This window comes from Nerophis ophidion, linkage group LG27 (assembly GCF_033978795.1).
Source record: "Nerophis ophidion isolate RoL-2023_Sa linkage group LG27, RoL_Noph_v1.0, whole genome shotgun sequence".
In the NCBI taxonomy this organism is placed as follows: Eukaryota; Metazoa; Chordata; class Actinopteri; order Syngnathiformes; family Syngnathidae; genus Nerophis; species Nerophis ophidion.
Window position 1 is genome coordinate 29,206,934 of NC_084637.1, and position 17,101 is coordinate 29,224,034.

Sequence of the window (17,101 nt, forward strand, 5' to 3'; positions counted from 1 at the left end):
CGATTACGCTTGCACGTCCTGGTATCCCAGCACCTCCAAAACCCTCAAATCTAGACTCCAAACATCCCAGAATAAGCTAGTCCGGTTACTTTTAGACTTCAATCCAACCCACTTCTCCAAAGTGGGCTTCTCCAAAGTGGGCTGGCTTGGGTTGGAGGACAGAGTAAAACAACTTGCACTTAGCCTAGTCTATAAAATCCGCTACACCTCCTTGATACCAAAGTACATGTCAAATTACCGCCATAACCACAACACCAGGGGGAGCTCCACAAACCACGTTAAACCCAGATTTCGATCTAACAAAGGTCTTAACTAATTCCCTTTCTATGCCACATCAATTTGGAATGCACTCCCAACAGGTATAAAAGTAAGTGCATCTCTATATTCCTTCAAAACCGCTCTAAAACAACACCTCCAGGCAACTTCAACACTTTACTAATACCCTCCTCCATTCACATCCCATTTCCCCGGATTATAAACAACTCAAATGTACTTCTAGTGCATATACTTGTTCTTATGCTATGTGAACTCACTATGTTCTCTGCTGGCTGTACATATCCTACTAAATAAGACCTACACTGTTTCAATGTCCACATTTCTCTGTTGATGCAATTGTTGATGACTGAAGTTCTGATATCAACCAAAGCTCCTCATTCCACCCCCCCGATTGTAAATAATGTCAATAATTCAATGTACATACTATGATGATTAACTTGTGTGATGACTGTATTATGTTGATAGTATATATTTGTACCATGAATTGATTAACGTGGACCCCGACTTAAACAAGTTGAAAAACTTATTCGGGTGTTACCATTTAGTGGTCAATTGTACGGAATATGTACTGAACTGTGCAATTTACTAATAAAAGTATCAATCAATCAATCAATCAATCAATCTACCTCTCTCCTGTAGGCGGATTCCAGAAGCTCCCAAAATAGCACCGCAGAAGTCACACAGTCCCAAAGGGGTCCCGAACCAAAAGGGGGAAAAAAAACACATTAAAACAAGAAGGAACACAAAAGGATGACACATCTTGTAAAAAAGTATACTAAAAAAAACCCAAAACAACATGAACACATCAAAGTTTGGTCAGGTCCTAGGATTGGCTCCGCTTGGCTGGGTTTCGGCTCCGGCGGAGCGCAGGGAAAACGATTGACTTGGCTATAAAGAAGAAGCAAAGGCTTTAATAGGCGTCATGTAGAGCGAACCAGCAGAAGGATCATTACCAAAGCCCAAAGGGGAGCAGGGACGGAGATTTCATGCCTGAACGAACCGTTCGGAACCATACCCTGTTCCTGTCTGGGGGATTCCATGTCTGCAAATTCCACTCCTAAACGTTTGAACCAATGATAATTTCCGATAGTATGACATCAGATAGTCTTCTTCTTCGTAAAGATCTCTGCTTTTTGCGGACATCTTGGTTCAGAAGCCTTTGGCGAGCTGCAGCGTTAAGTGTTCTGAGGTTGTCAGCTGAGGTAATTATGTGCCGTCTCCTGCTACTCCATAGAGGGGTGACCATCACTCTCTATTATGCCCGCATGTCGTGGCAGCCTTCCACTTTGTTTAGCAAATGAAATGCTTTTCCACCTGAGTGCTCAAGAAAAACAGGGTACAGGTGGGGGGGGTCGGATGCCATATTATGAGAAAGGAGAGTGCGAGCGTCGTAGCTGTTGTTGCATAGGATAGAGACCTTTTTAAAATCCATCCATCCATTTTCTACCGCTTATTCCCTTTTGGGGTCGCGGGGGGCGCTGGCGCCTATCTCAGCTATAATCGGGCAGAAGGCGGGGTACACCCTGGACAAGTCGCCACCTCATCGCAGGGCCAACACAGATAGATAGACAACATTCACACTCACATTCACACACTAGGGCCAATTTAGTGTTGCCAATCAACCTATCCCCAGGTGCATGTCTTTGGAGGTGGGAAGTTCCGGAGTACTCGGAGGGAACCCAAGCATTCACGGGGAGGACATGCAAATCTCAGATAAAAGTAGCCCTGGAGCAAGTTGACTTGTGCAAAGCTGGACAGCCAGTTAGCATCTAAATGTCCTCCAAAGCACCCAAAGTCGGTACTTTTTGTATTTATTTTAGTGGAATCAGTCACAAAAAGCACCGTATTTTCCGGACCATAGGACGCACCGGATGAATGGACTATTTTTATATCTTTTTTCATACAAAAGGCACATTTGATTATAGGGCGCATTAAAGGAGTCATATTATTATTTATTTTTTTTCTAAATTAATAAACACTTCTGTGTGGTCTACATAACATGTACTGGTGGCTCTTTGGTCAAAATGTTGCATAGATTAGGTTTTACAGTTGCTTTTGTGGGCGGTCTTATTTACGTGGGTCACCTTCGGCAGCGTCTTTTCCCCGTCATCTTTGTTGTAGCGGTGTAGCGTGCAAGGACGGGAGTGGAAGAAGTGTCAAAAGATATAGCAAACTGTTTTATAAAACATTTTAGACTTTACTTAAATCAATAACGGAGCAGCAGCTCCTCATCCGGAAACAAAAACACAAGAAATGTGTTCTGAAAAACTGTCCGACCGGAACTCTCTAATAACTAAATTGGGTGAATAATGTGAACTCACTACACCGGTATGTTTTAGCGCTTCCATGGCGAGTTTACAGACAGATATAAGAAATAACTTTACAGTACTTTGTATTACAAACTGTAGAAATGGTAGTGGCGAAGGATGAATGTCCCAAAACAAGAAGATAGAGTAAAAGAAGAAGCTTTTTCAGGATTTAAGCAGATCCCAAATACAGATCCGCAGGTACCAGACGGTAAGAAAAGATGCTTTTGCATAAAATTGTGAAACAAAACGGCAGATAATTGTCACGGTGCGGGCACAATCCCGCCTGTCATCTGTGGCAAGGCCTGCCGGCACTTCCGCTGGCAGCACGCCAGGACACGGCCCTGCTTGCTCTGCCCGCTTCGCTGCCACACGTCGGCAAAGCTGCAGACAAGCACTAATCAGCACACCTGGTACTAATGAGGACCAGCAGCATAAAGACCAGCAGACCCAAAGATCCCGGAACTTAGTTCACTCTCGCATTAAGCATCCCGTCTATGGCTTCCCTCCCTCGTACTCTCTCTCTCGCTGTGGCCTTCCCTGTTCCCATGTTTATGTCCATTGTGTCTCTCGCAGTACATCCTCCCTCTTCCGTGATCGAGCTGTGCGTCTTGACGTCTCTCTGGATTCCGGACTGCCTTCCCCGATCCTCGAACCCTGCTTGGACGCAAACATCGTTGCTTCTCTTCAGCCCCCGACCGCTTGCCTGCCCACGGAATGCCTTCTCGCCTTTTCCCTTTTGGTCTGACGAAGGATACATCCATCACGCACAGACAACAAACCGTGGTAACATTTACATGGTTAATTCTACACAGCGTTTTGCACCTATCACTTAAAGTAGCGTACGCATCCCACATATTCATCAATAACATGAATTCCTGCCATGGTGTCGTCTCCTACCCCCGCCATACATAATAATAATAATATGTCTTACCTTATACACACACCATAATAATACCCGTATGTTTAATGCGGTGACAATCCTTTGTAGCTTACCAAAGTCGTACTAAAACATTTTGATAGATTTTTTGAGCGCTGTGTGTAATGTTTTATATTTTCAATGGAACATATAAAATGTTGGCCTTGTTTACTTAAGACATATTGCCATCATATAGCTGCCTAAACTTATCTCTTATGTTTGACTGCCATCTACTCGTCACACTTATCATTACACCATGTTTTAAAAAAAATGCTTCAAGGTTGGTAAGCGCAACCAAACATATTCCTTGCATTAGGCACACCAAATTGAGAAGAGAAAAAAGATTTTAAGTGTGGTTTATAGTCCGTAAAGTATGGTAAACAGGGTATGTTATAGTCTGCTAGGAGCTAGCAGCTAAACAAGAACACAATAGCATACGAGCTATGACTGCAAATGTAGCTTACCACCATTAGTGTGGAGTAAATTAATAATTTGTCTTATAAAACGCTTTGGGTGTTTAAAAAAGTGCTGTATAAAATTTCATCCATTATCATTATTATTAATTGAAGTTCATTTCAGAAGGTTAATAATAAATGGCTTCATGTTTTTTAATATCCAACATTATTCTGTGTGAGTAATTTCACTTGATCAAGTTTTTTTAACATCCCACACTGTATTGTATTTTTTTTTTAGCCGTTCATTTGTTTTTTATTGTAAATTTGTTTTGCCTTATTTTTTTTTTTGCTTTCCGTCTTGTAAATGTGTTCTACTTTGTTGTTATTGTCTTTTCTGTGATGATCTGTCGCTTCCTTTCTGTTTGATTCCGTGTTTTGTATCCACTTCCTGTCAGTGCTCTTGTTTTTGTTTCCACTTCCTGCTCGTCACGTTTCCTCACCTGCTGTTGATTGGCAGCCAGTGCACACCTGCTGCCAATCAGCAGGTGTCCTATTTATGCCTTGCCAAGATCACTTTATGTTGGGAAACATTACATGCAAGACTGTGTCTCCTCTGTTGATGATAATAAAGATCATTTTACCTGGTTCCTGCATCTTGGGGGTCACAAAAACTGCAGCCATGCGAGTTCTTCACACTTTCCCGTATTCTAAATGTGTTCTACCTTTTGAAAAATCGTTGAAAAAGCCATATTGGACCTAAAAAACGAATCCGTCTAGAGCCGCAAAAAATGAAAAGCCATATATAAGTGTTGTAATGAAGAGATGTTGAAATGAAATTTATTCTACACATTTTTACAACATTAGAAACGTCCTATTGACGTTTTAAAAGCGTGTGATTAAATAGTTGTCCAACTATTGTTTCGGAAATGAAAAAAGAAAAAAATTAAAATTAGCATGAAAGAATTGTAAATAGAATGAAAAGAAGGTACACAGACCTGAAATTATGCTTCCGGTTCAATTTTATGGCAATATTTTAATGAAAATCAACCCTTTTTTTGTTTGTTTTAAAATCTGCCACAAAAGAAAAATTGAAAAACAGCCCTAATTTTGTTTTTTAATTTGCTTTTCAGAATTGGAAATAAAATAAATGGAACGTACGCGGAGCTAAAATACTGCTTCCGGTTCAATTTTACTCTAATATTTTAATGAAAATCTACCCTTTTTTTTGTTGTTTTAAAATCTGCCCTATGTAATAAAAATCAAAAAAGATTTTGTGTTTTCATTATCGTTGAAAAATTGGAAATACAATAAACGGAAGGTGCATGGACCTAAAATATTTCTTCCAGTTTTAATTTTATGATAATATTTCAATGAAAATCAACCTTTTTGTTTGTTTTAAAATCTGCCGTATATAATAAAAATCGAAAAACAACCTTAATTTTTTTTTTCATTTGCTTTTCAGAATTAGAAAAAGAATGAACGGAAGGTATACGGACCTAAAATATTGCTTCCGGTTCAATTTTATGGCAATATTTCAATGAAAATCAACCCTTTTGTTTGTTTTAAAATCGAAAAAAAGTGACCTAATTTTGTTTTTTCATTTGCGTTTCAGAATTGGAAATACAATGAACGGAAGGTACACAAACCTAAAATACTGCTTCCGGTTCAATTTTATGGCAATATTTCAATGAAATTTAACCCTTTTTTTGTTTGTTTTAAAATCTGGTGTATGTAATAAAAATCAAAAAATATTTAGTTTTTTCATTTGCGTTGCATAATTGAAAATAGAAAGAAAGGAAGGAACACGGACCTAAAATACTGCTTCCAGGTCAATTTCAAGGCAATATTTAAAAATGAACCCTTTTTTGGTTGTTTTAAAATCTGCCATATATAATAAAAATCGTAAAAGGGACTTAGTTTTGTTTTTTTATTTGCATTTCAGAATTGAAAATACAATGAACGGAAGGTCCATGGACCTAAAATACTGCTTCCGGTTCAATTTTATGGCAATATTTTATTGGAAATAAACCATTTTTTGTTTGTTTTAAAATCTGCCGTATATAATAAAAATGTTAAAAGGGACTTAATTTTGTTTTTTTATTTGCGTTTCAGAACTGAAAATAAAATGGACTGAAAGTAAACGGACCTAAAATACTGCTTCCAGTTCAATTTTATGGCAATATTTTATTGAAAATAAACCCTTTTTTGTTTGTTTTAAAATCTGCCGTATAAAATGAAAAATTCAAAAACACCCCTAATTTAGTTTTTTAAATTTTTTGTCAGAATTGGAAAAAAAATGAACGGAAGGTACACAGACCTAAAATACTGCTTCCGGTTTAATTTTCTGGCAATATTTCAATGAAAATCAACCCTTTTGTTTGTTTTAAAATCTGCCGTATATAATTAAAAAACTGAAAAACAGCCCTCATTTTGTTTTTTAATTTGCTTTTCAGAATTGTAAATAGAATAATTGGAAGGTACACGGACCTAAAATACTGCTTCCGGTTCAATTTTATGGTAATATTTGAATGAAAATCTACCCATTTTTTGTTTGTTTTAAAATCTGCCCTATGTAATTAAAATCAAAAACAATTTTGTTTTTTCATTATCGTTGAAAAATTGGAAATAGAATGAACGGAAGGTACACTGACCTAAAATACTGCTTCCGGTTTAATTTTCTGGCAATATTTCAATGAAAATCCACCCTTTTGTTTGTTTTAAAATCTGCAGTATATAATTAAAAAACTGAAAAACAGCCCTAATTTTGTTTTTTAATTTGCTTTTCAGAATTGGAAATAGAATAATTGGAAGGTACACGGACCTAAAATACTGCTTCCGGTTCAATTTTATGGTAATATTTGAATGAAAATCTACCCTTTTTTTGTTTGTTTTAAAATCTGCCTGCCCTATGTAATAAAATTCAAAAAGATTTTTTTTTTTTTCATTATCGTTGAAAAATTGGAAATACAATGAATAAACGGACCTAAAGTATTTTTTCCGGTTCAATTTTATAGCAACATTTCAATGAAAATCAACCCTTTCGTTTGTTTTAAAATCTGCCGTATATAATAAATATTGAATAACAGCTCTATTTGTGTTTTTTCATTTGCGTTTCAGAATTGGAAATTGAACGAACGGAATGTACACGGACCAAATTTGTTTGACCTTTTTCGTTATTTTGTATTATGTTTCTGTATTGTACATTTGTTTGGTCTTTTGGTATTCTCTTTTTCTGTATTGCATTCATTTGTCTTTCTGTTTTTTTCTAAAATGCACATTTACTCCACGCAATGTAAGTGTTCACATGTTTGTAACACAAGTCCGTCAAATGGAATATTCCCCGGGAAATTAAATCAAAACAAAACAACTCTAAACTTTGATATTTTTTTAATCTATAAATAGCCGATGCTGTTCCACTTGTTTCAGGCAGACTCTGCGGCCATAAGGCGCATAGATTAGCATGGGCTCCCCCGCCACCTGCACCCTGACAGCATCATGAAAAATGATTGGCAGGAGTCATTACGGGTATCAATCATCATTTGTTTCCGGACATTAGCACCATGTGTATAATCCAGCCTCCGGCCAAGGTCAAAATTACACTGCCATTCCATCCCAACGAGAAGACTAATAGCCACATCGCACGACAATTACATCGTGTGTGGCATGTGGCATGAGTGCACTTTACGTTTTCTGAGTAGCATGATTAATCCTTGCTATTTGTGGGCTAATACGACTAATTATGCCGGACGTAATGGCTCCAAATTCCGCACCCCCCACCCAAGTTTATTGACATTAGGTTTTTATTACGCACCTTGTTTCTCTTTAGCTTGTTAGGAGATGAAGGAGTTCTGTAGGTCGACAAGACTGCACGTCTATATTTAGCAAGGGTGGTCTTGTCATTGAGAAAGGGATGTTTGGATATACTCCATGCAAATAGGCTCATTTCCTCCCTCTCTTGCTGCAATAACTGACTAAATCTGCAGGATGAAAGAAAGCCTAGAGGCCTAGTTAAAGAAGGTGAATGCTCGAATAAATTTCAATATGAACGGTTTTATCAAGTCAAGGGTGAGTGTCATATTGTTTGGATCCAGAGCTGTGAGATAAGAGAACAGAGTGGCTAGTGGAAATAATTTTGTTGAAGGTAATTTATTCCTTCTTTGGAAGACGGAAGCTGGGAAATGTTTCTCAATGGTTGTCGACTTCATGCCAATAAACCCCGGTGAGGAAAAGAAAATCTACGTACGATTAGTTTTTGTTTGTTCATTGTTTCACATAATGTTTTTTCCGGACTATACAAGCTGCACCTATTAAAGTTTAGAAAACAATAATTGTTTACGTGAACGACTCTTGCTGTCGTTGTGCGGGTTCCACGGACCATCAAGGAAGGACATTGTTGTCATGTGTGCTGATTATTTTCACCTGCCTCTGATTAGTGTTTGGGACGCTCACCTGCTCCCAAGCACTAATTACAAGGCTATTTTGTCCTTCCTTTTGCCACACTAGGTCTGGCTGGTTTTTTTTTTGCTTCCATGCAACACTTTACGCGGTTACCTTTCTGGTAGAGCGAGTGTCATATTGTTTGGATCCACAGCTGTGAGATAAGAGAACAGAGTGGCAAGTGGAAATCATTTAGTTGAAGGTAATTTATTCCTTCTTTGGAAGACGGAAGCTGGGAAATGTTTCTCAATGGTTGTCAACTTCATGCCAATAAACCCTGGTACGGAAAAAAAAAATGAATGTACAATTAGTTTTTGTTTGTTTAATGTTTCACATAATACTTTTTCCGGACTATAGAACACACCGGTATACAAGCCGCACCTATTAAAGTTTAGAAGACAAGAAAAGTTTTTCATATATTAACCGTAGCGGACTACAAGCCGCAGATTTATGAGGTATTTACCCAGAAATATTTTGTAAATGTTTATGTGAACGACTCTTGCTGTCGTCGTGCGGGTTCCACGGACCATCAAGGAAGGACATTGCTTTCGAGCAGGTTTGACTCTTGTTTGTATTTCAATAACAGGCTTGTCTGTGGACGGGAAACTTTTCAGATCCTTCTCCACTGGTCGCTCCTCGGTGGCTTTTTAGCCACCGCCGTCGTCGACGTCTGCTCTTCGTTGCTTTCGCTCCTCGGTCGCTGCTGCGGGCTCTCCTTCTTCTGCCCCGTTCTCTCCTCCTTCTCCCCTTTTATACAGCATGAGGAGAAATGTTAATTGTGTACAGGTGCGCGATCAACGCACTTGCACTTGACTGCGGCGTCGCTCCCGCTCGGCCACATTCTCCACCTCCTTGCCACCATCTTGGGCCGGGCTCTAGCGTGCCCTGCCCCTCTGCTCATTCGCCGGCTCCGCCTCTCCACAGTTTATTTACATACCTTAATTGTTTCCATTTTGTCCGCAACACGGCAGTAAAATGGCTGAACAAACAAAACAGGAGTCATCGGCACGGACCCACTAGCTACGGAAGACAGTTCTCTAATCAGCTAAACAGAATCAATAACTCCACGGTGACTTAAGTACTGCGGAATTTGTTAGACCGAAACAAGATACAAATTGTGATGGTTCGTTGCCCGGATCGTGTTTGTTTAGTTTTAGATTACCCCCAGTTCCTGTTTCAGCACCTCTGGGTTTGTGTTTCTTGGTTGTCATGTATGCTGATTATTTTCACCTGCCTCTGATTAGTATTTGGGACGCTCACCTGCTCCCGGGCACTAATTAGAGGGCTATTTTTTCCTTCCTTTTGCCACACTCGGTCTGGCTGTTTTTTTTTTTTTTTGCTTTCATGCAACACGTTACTCGGTTACCTTTCTGATAGGGTGAGTGTCATATTGTTTGGATCCACAGCTTTGAGATAAGAGAACAAAGTGGCTGGTGGAAATAATTTGGTTGAAGGTAATTTATTCCTTCTTTGGAAGACGGAAGCTGGGAAATGTTTCTCAATGGTTGTCGACTTCATGCCAATAAACCCTGGTACGGAAAAAAAAATGTACGTACAATTAGTTTTTGTTTGTTTATTGCTTCACATAATGCTTTTTTCCGGACTATAAAATGCACCGGTATACAAGCTGCACCTATTAAAGTTTAGAAGACATGAATAGTTTTTCATATATTAACCGTAGCGCAGATTTATGAGGTATTTACCCAGAAATATTTTGTAAATGTTTATGTGAACGACTCTTGCTGTCGTCGTGCGGGTTCCACGGACCATCAAGGAAGGACATTGTTGTCATGTGTGCTTATTATTTTCACCTAGCTCTGATTAGTGCTTGGGACGCTCACCTGCTCCCAGGCACTAATTAGAGGGCTATTTTGTCCTTCCTTTTGCCACACTCGGTCTGGCTGTTTTTTTTTTGCTTCCATTCAACACGTTACGCGGTTACCTTTCTGGTAGGGTGAGTGTCATATTGTTTGGATCCAGAGCTGTGAGATAAGAGAACAGAGTGGCTAGTGGAAATAATTTTGTTGAAGGTAATTTATTCCTTCTTTGGAAGACGGAAGCTGGGAAATGTTTCTCAATGGTTGTCAACTTCATGCCAATAAACCTTGGTACGGAAAAAAAAATGTACGTACAATTAGTTTTTGTGTGTTTATTGTTTCACATAATGTTTTTTCCGGATTATAAAATGCACCGGTATACAAGCTGCACCTATTAAAGTTTAGAAAACAAGAATAGTTTTTCATATATTAACCGTAGCGCAGATTTATGAGGTGTTTACCCAGAAATATTTTGTAAATGTTTATGCGAACGACTCTTGCTGTCGTCATGCGGGTTCCACGGACCATCAAGGAAGGACATTGTTGTCATGTGTGCTTATTATTTTCACCTAGCTCTGATTAGTGCTTGGGACGCTCACCTGCTCCCAGGCACTAATTAGAGGGCTATTTTTTCCTTCCTTTTGCCACACTCGGTCTGGCTGTTTTTTTTTTTGCTTCCATTCAACACGTTACACGGTTACCTTTCTGGTAGGGCGAGTGTCATATTGTTTGGATCCACAGCTGTGAGATAAGAGAACAGAGTGGCAAGTGGAAATCATTTAGTTGAAGGTAATTTATTCCTTCTTTGGAAGACGGAAGCTGGGAAATGTTTCTCAATGGTTGTCGACTTCATGCCAATAAACCCTGGTACGGAAAAAAAAATGTAGGTACAATTATTTTTTGTTTGTTTATTGTTTCACATAATGCTTTTTCCGGACTACAGAAAGCACCGGTAAACAAGCCGCTCCTATTAAAGTTTAGAAGACAAGAATAGTTTTTCATATATTGACCGTAGCGGACTACAAGCCGCAGATTTATGAGGTATTTACGCAGAAATATTTTGTAAATGTTTATGTGAATGACTCTTGCTGTCGTCGTGCGGGTTCCACGGACCATCAAGGAAGGACATTGTTGTCATGTGTGCTGATTATTTTCACCTGCCTCTGATTAGTGCTTGCGACGCTCACCTGCTCCCAGGCACTAATTAGAGGGCTATTTTGTCCTTCCTTTTGCCACACTCGGTCTGGCTGTTTTTTTTTTTGCTTCCATTCAACACGTTACACGGTTACCTTTCTGGTAGGGCGAGTGTCATATTGTTTGGATCCACAGCTGTGAGATTAGAGAACAGAGTGGCTAGTGGAAATCATTTGGTTGAAGGTGATTTATTCCTTCTTTGGAAGACAGAAGCTGGGAAATGTTTCTCAACGGTTGTTGACTTCATGACGCCACAAACCTTGGTATGGAAAAGAAAATCTACGTACAATTCGTTTTTGTATTTTTATTGAAAATTAGGGACATTTTCCCGAACAGTGCGGATGTTTTTGAGCAAATATTGGTTCTTATTGTTTTCATTGTGATATTTGACCTGATTTATGGTAAATGGTAAATGAGTTATACTTGTATAGCGCGTTTCTACCTTCAAGGTACTCAAAGCGCTTTGACAATATTTCCACATTCAAAGTTTCACACACTGATGGCGCTTACCATGACCCATCAGGAGCAAGGGTGAAGTGTCTTGCTCAAGGACACAACGGACATGACTAAGTTGGTAGAAGGTGGGGATCGAACCAGGTTGCTGGCACGGCCACTCTCCCAACTGCGCCACGCCGTCCCCATATAACTGTTGTCCAGTTATTTCTTGTTTTATTATAACATTTCTGAGTGTCATTTGCAGTTATGACACTAAGTTGCGAGTCCAAGACAATCGATGGGAAGATTGCATAGTTTATGGTGTGTAGTTGTGTTCCTTGTTGCGCCCTAAAAAGTGTAAATACTCAAAGTATTGTACTTTTTGCACACCAGCTGTTTGTAACTTGGTTATGGAGGTGTTGAAATCACCATGTAAAATTGCTCATGCTAATCAGTAGCATGTCAATAGCAAAACCAATGTACATCGGCAACAAGCTAGTACACTTTTGAAAAAGTTCAGCCTTACTTAACATATCTTGGAGCGTTTTTTGGCGTCAATTACTTTGTTGGCATTGGAAATTTCAACATTACCTAAAGGTAGTTTGGCTGCGCCTGCTCTCAGTGCTGCTGGAGTGATTTTGCTTTGTCACAATCCTAATACCGCCTGTCATTGTTGGACTTGGTAATTGTTTTTGACCGCATTGTTGTGTCAGAAGGCCTACTTAACAGCCTGTACTCAACACGACAGCTCAATCAGGCAGATTTAGAGCCAAGCCTCGTTGTTTCGTCCAGAAGGACGCGTGGTGTCAGGACTTGGGTGAGGTTGAGTCATGGACTCTTGCAACTTCTTCAAGCACGTCCGATGGAGCGCTAGCCCTCATAAAGTATGGTAAAAAATAGGGTGCTTCAACCCCCGGCTTGGGCATGGGCCAAACCTTTTCCTTCCGATGCAGTCCATGAGTCCAATGGCAACTTTGTTGACCTGTCAAACTGCTGGGCAAGCACCTGTAATGGTAGTTTGTCTTCGACTTGCCCGTGTAAGACCCCCGGTGACACCTGGACATCCATCAAGCTACTGGCGCTCTCGCCAAGCCTGCAGGAGCAACAACGAAGAGATGGATGCCAGTAAACCAGATTAGTGTGTTTACAGGAGTAAAGCATACAGAACAAAACGATAAACGCTCGATTAATGATACAGTGGGGCTTGGGGATATGGTTGGAAACTGTATTACAATATAAGTGGTTTATATAGGTTGATTTTAATAATTATTAACATTTGAAATAAAAAACTATTTAAAAATGTTATTCAAATGGAACCTTCCTCTGAACATAAACCACACACATATATATATATATATATACAAAACTGTAGTTGCTGACAGTGATATGCAGGATATCACCGCATGGGGTCAGGAACACTTCATAAAACCACTGTCAGTAACTACAGTTAGTCGCTACATCCGTAAATGCAAGTTAAAACTCTGCTATGCAAACAAAGCAAAACCCATTTATCAACAACACCCAGGAACGCTGCTGGCTTCGCTGGGCCCGAGCTCATCTAAGATGGACTGATGGAACAAAGAGGAAAATAACCATTCGGATTGTTACAGGTGCAAAGTTCGAAAGCCAGCATCTGTGATGGTATGGGGGTGTATTTTTGCCCAAGGCATGGATAACTTATCTATGAAGGCACCATTAATGCTGAAAGGTACATACAGGTTTTAGAACAACATGTGTTGTCGTCCAAACAACTTTATCATGGACGCCCCTGCTTTTTTCAGCAAGACAATGCCAAGCCACGTGTTACAACAGCGTGGCTTCGTAGTAAAAGAGTGCGGGTACTTTCCTGGCCCGCCGGCAGTCCAGACCTGTCTCCCATCGAAAATGTGTAGCGCATTATTGTCACAACAGGGCTTGGACATGGATTGTTTCTTTGACGCAGATGAGAATCAGCACGACCGAGGCGTGGACGTGAGTACATGTTTTAATTATATAATATATACAAAACAGGGAAAACAAAAACACTTGCTCAATGGCATGAAAGACAATTCAACTATAAACTTAAACAGCACAATGGCAAGACTAAAGACATGAAACAAAAGAGTGCACTGTGGCATAAATACAAAACTTACGTGGATCAAAATGAACAGCGTAGCAAGGCAAGAAGCAGATAAACCAGGGCGTGAAGAAGGTGCAGCATGGGTAGCGTGTGTACGAGTGTGAAGATCCCAGGACGAAGACAAGAAAAAGAGTGACTTAAATAGCTATGATCATTAGTGAAAACAGGTGTGAGGCTGAGAACAGCGACGTGACAGGTGAAAACTAATGAGTTGGCATGGAAACAAACAAAACCAGGAAGTGCAAAACGTGACTGAATGTCCAAAAAGTAAACATAGCATGAACAAAACCAAAACATAACTTACAGGCGTGACAATTATGAAGCGTAAAATACGACAGCGGAGACCCCGGACTGTTGAACGACTAAAGCTCTACATAAAACAAAAATGGGAAATAATTCCACTTTCAAAGCTTTTCAAAGTTCCCAAACATTTATTGAGTGTTGTTAAAAGAAAAGGTGATGTAACACAGTGTTGAACATGCCCTTTCCCAACTACTTTGGCACGTGTTGCACCCATGAAATTCTAAATAAAGTTTATGAATTTGAACATCAAATATCTTGTCATTTGTAGTGCATTCAACTGAATATTGGCTGAAAAAGATTATTAAATCATTTTATTTAGTTTATTTTTAAATCTAACACAATTTCCCAACTCATATGGAAACAGGGTTTGTAAAAAGCCGAGTTGTTGAATTTCAGACAAACGTAAGATTAATTTCGATGGCGAAAGTCCGTGCGCGGCAAACATGACCACACCCGTGGTGGTATCAGCGCCAGCCTCTGGTATCACTGATACAAAATAAGGCAAGCAGTGACAATTACTTCAACACAACGGGGTGGGGGGATATTATTCAAGGCTTGGAGCTCCCTTTCAGGCTGCATGCTGCTGTCCCGTCTCGACTCTTATCTTCGAAGCCGGCATTTTTTTGCAGTTCGACTGTCAGGTGTACACTAGATTAGACAAACTTTGGAGGGGAGCACTTAGGGAGAGTCCTGGTCCGGTTGCAATTGAACTGGTTTTGCACGGATTTCCTTCCAAATCCGATGCTAAGTCAAAACTCAGGCTGGTATCGGCGATATTGATCCGATACCGATATGTGCGCGACTATCAATCAATCAATCAATCAATCGATGTTTATTTATATAGCCCGAAATCACAAGTGTCTCAAAGGGCTGCACAAGCCACAATGACATCCGCGGTTCAGCGCCCACATAAGGGCAAGGAAAAACTCACAACCCAGTGGGACGCTGATGAGAATGACTATGAAAAACCTTGGAGAGGACCGCAAATGTGGTCTAGGGCAGTGGTCCCCAACCACCGGGCCGATTGGTACTGGGCTGCACAGGAAATAAAAAAATAATAATAAAATAAAATAAATAAAAAAATATGTATATATTTTTTTAGTGATTAAATCAATATAAAAAAAACAATATACCATATACATTTTATATCAATATAGATTAATACAGTCTGCAGGGATACAGTCCGTAAACACACAGGGTTGTATGTTTTTTATGGAAAAACAAAACAAAAACAACCCCCCCCCCCCCCTCCCCGGTCCTTGGGGCACATTTTCAAGTGTTGAAAACGTTGGAGACCAATGGTCCAGGGGACTATCGCTAATATGTCTGTTAAAATGTAAAAACTTATGCATTTTCAATTAATAAATAATTTCCCTGAAAGATACAACAGTAAACATGTAAGAAAGAAATAGCAGAAAATAAGTATGTAATGAGAAAAAGTTGAAATGTTTGAAAAATGTATTAATAATCATATACCTAGTCACCTAAAACACAAAGTTTTGTTTTTAAATATATATAATATTGGTGTTTAGCTTTTTTTTAAATAATTTTTTTTATAAAAAATGTGAAAATGGTCCCTCATACATGATTTTTCAGTATGTGGTCCTTGGTGGAAAATTTAAACACCACTGATATAAAATGTTAGAAGCTCTCAAAATAAAAATAAAATATGATTGAAATACAAACAATGTTTAATTAAGTATAAAAAAAATAAATACAAAAAATGATTAATTTGAAAAAGTACTATATCCATAATAAACACTGTCAAATATTTTTGTATGGAAAGAATTTTTCACTCACTGGGTTATGAAATGTCATTTTTTGGTTTATCATAATATTTTAAAACAGAATAAACCAACAGTAAAAATGTTAGAAAATGGAGATAAGAAAAATAAAGCTGAAATATTGTAACTAATAATAAATAATGATATTTGAAAAAATACAACTAGAATACGACGCTAACACACTATCAGTTTTTAGCATTTTAGCATTCGTTTTATCTGACATCACATGGACAAAGTCAGATGAAACTAAAATTCCGCTGTTTGCCAACAATACCCAGGAATAATTTCGGAGGAGAAAAGATGAGGCCTCCAATCCCAGGAACACCATTCCTACCGTCAAGCATGGTGGTGATAGTATTATGCTCTGGGCATGTTTTGCGTCCAATGGAATGGCTGAGGAATACTTCCGAATTCTTCAGGCCAAACGAAAATCATCAACCTGGAGGTTGGGTCTTGGGCACAGTCGGGTGTTCCAACAGAACAATGGTAAAATAATGGCCTTCCCAGGAGGGGAGGATACACAGTCAAAGTGGAGGCACATACACAAGACTGTCCACAAAACAACACATCTTTGTCGGAAAGCGGCTTGAGGATGGTCTGTAGAACATAATCCATGCACAATTTTAACCAAAGCACCACCATTACATGTTATGTAGACCACAAGGAAGTATTTTAAATGTAGGAAAAAAAATAATAAAACTGTAAGACCCCTTTAAGATCACTTGTAATTGAAATTAGAGTTTGGTTGCTATTAATCACCCAAAAACATGTCAAATACGTTTTGGAATCGTTGGGTGGAAGCGATACGTTCCTTGAAGACGCCAAACTTGTATAAACCCAGGGCATGCCAAGGTCTGGGAACAAAAATATCTTGAGCATACATGAAGTGCAGGTGCGGCTTGCAAGAAGTGAATGCAAAAAGGAGCTCAATTATTTTTTAGCAGACAAAAAAACTAGTGGAAAAGTATATTTTAAAACAGGGGTCTCAAACTCAATTTACCTGGGGGGGCCACTGGATGCAGAGTCTGGGTGAGGCTGGGCCGCAAAAAAGATTTCTTTAAAAAAATATTTTTAAATGTCTTTATTTTTAGTGTCAACACAAAATAAAATCAAAAT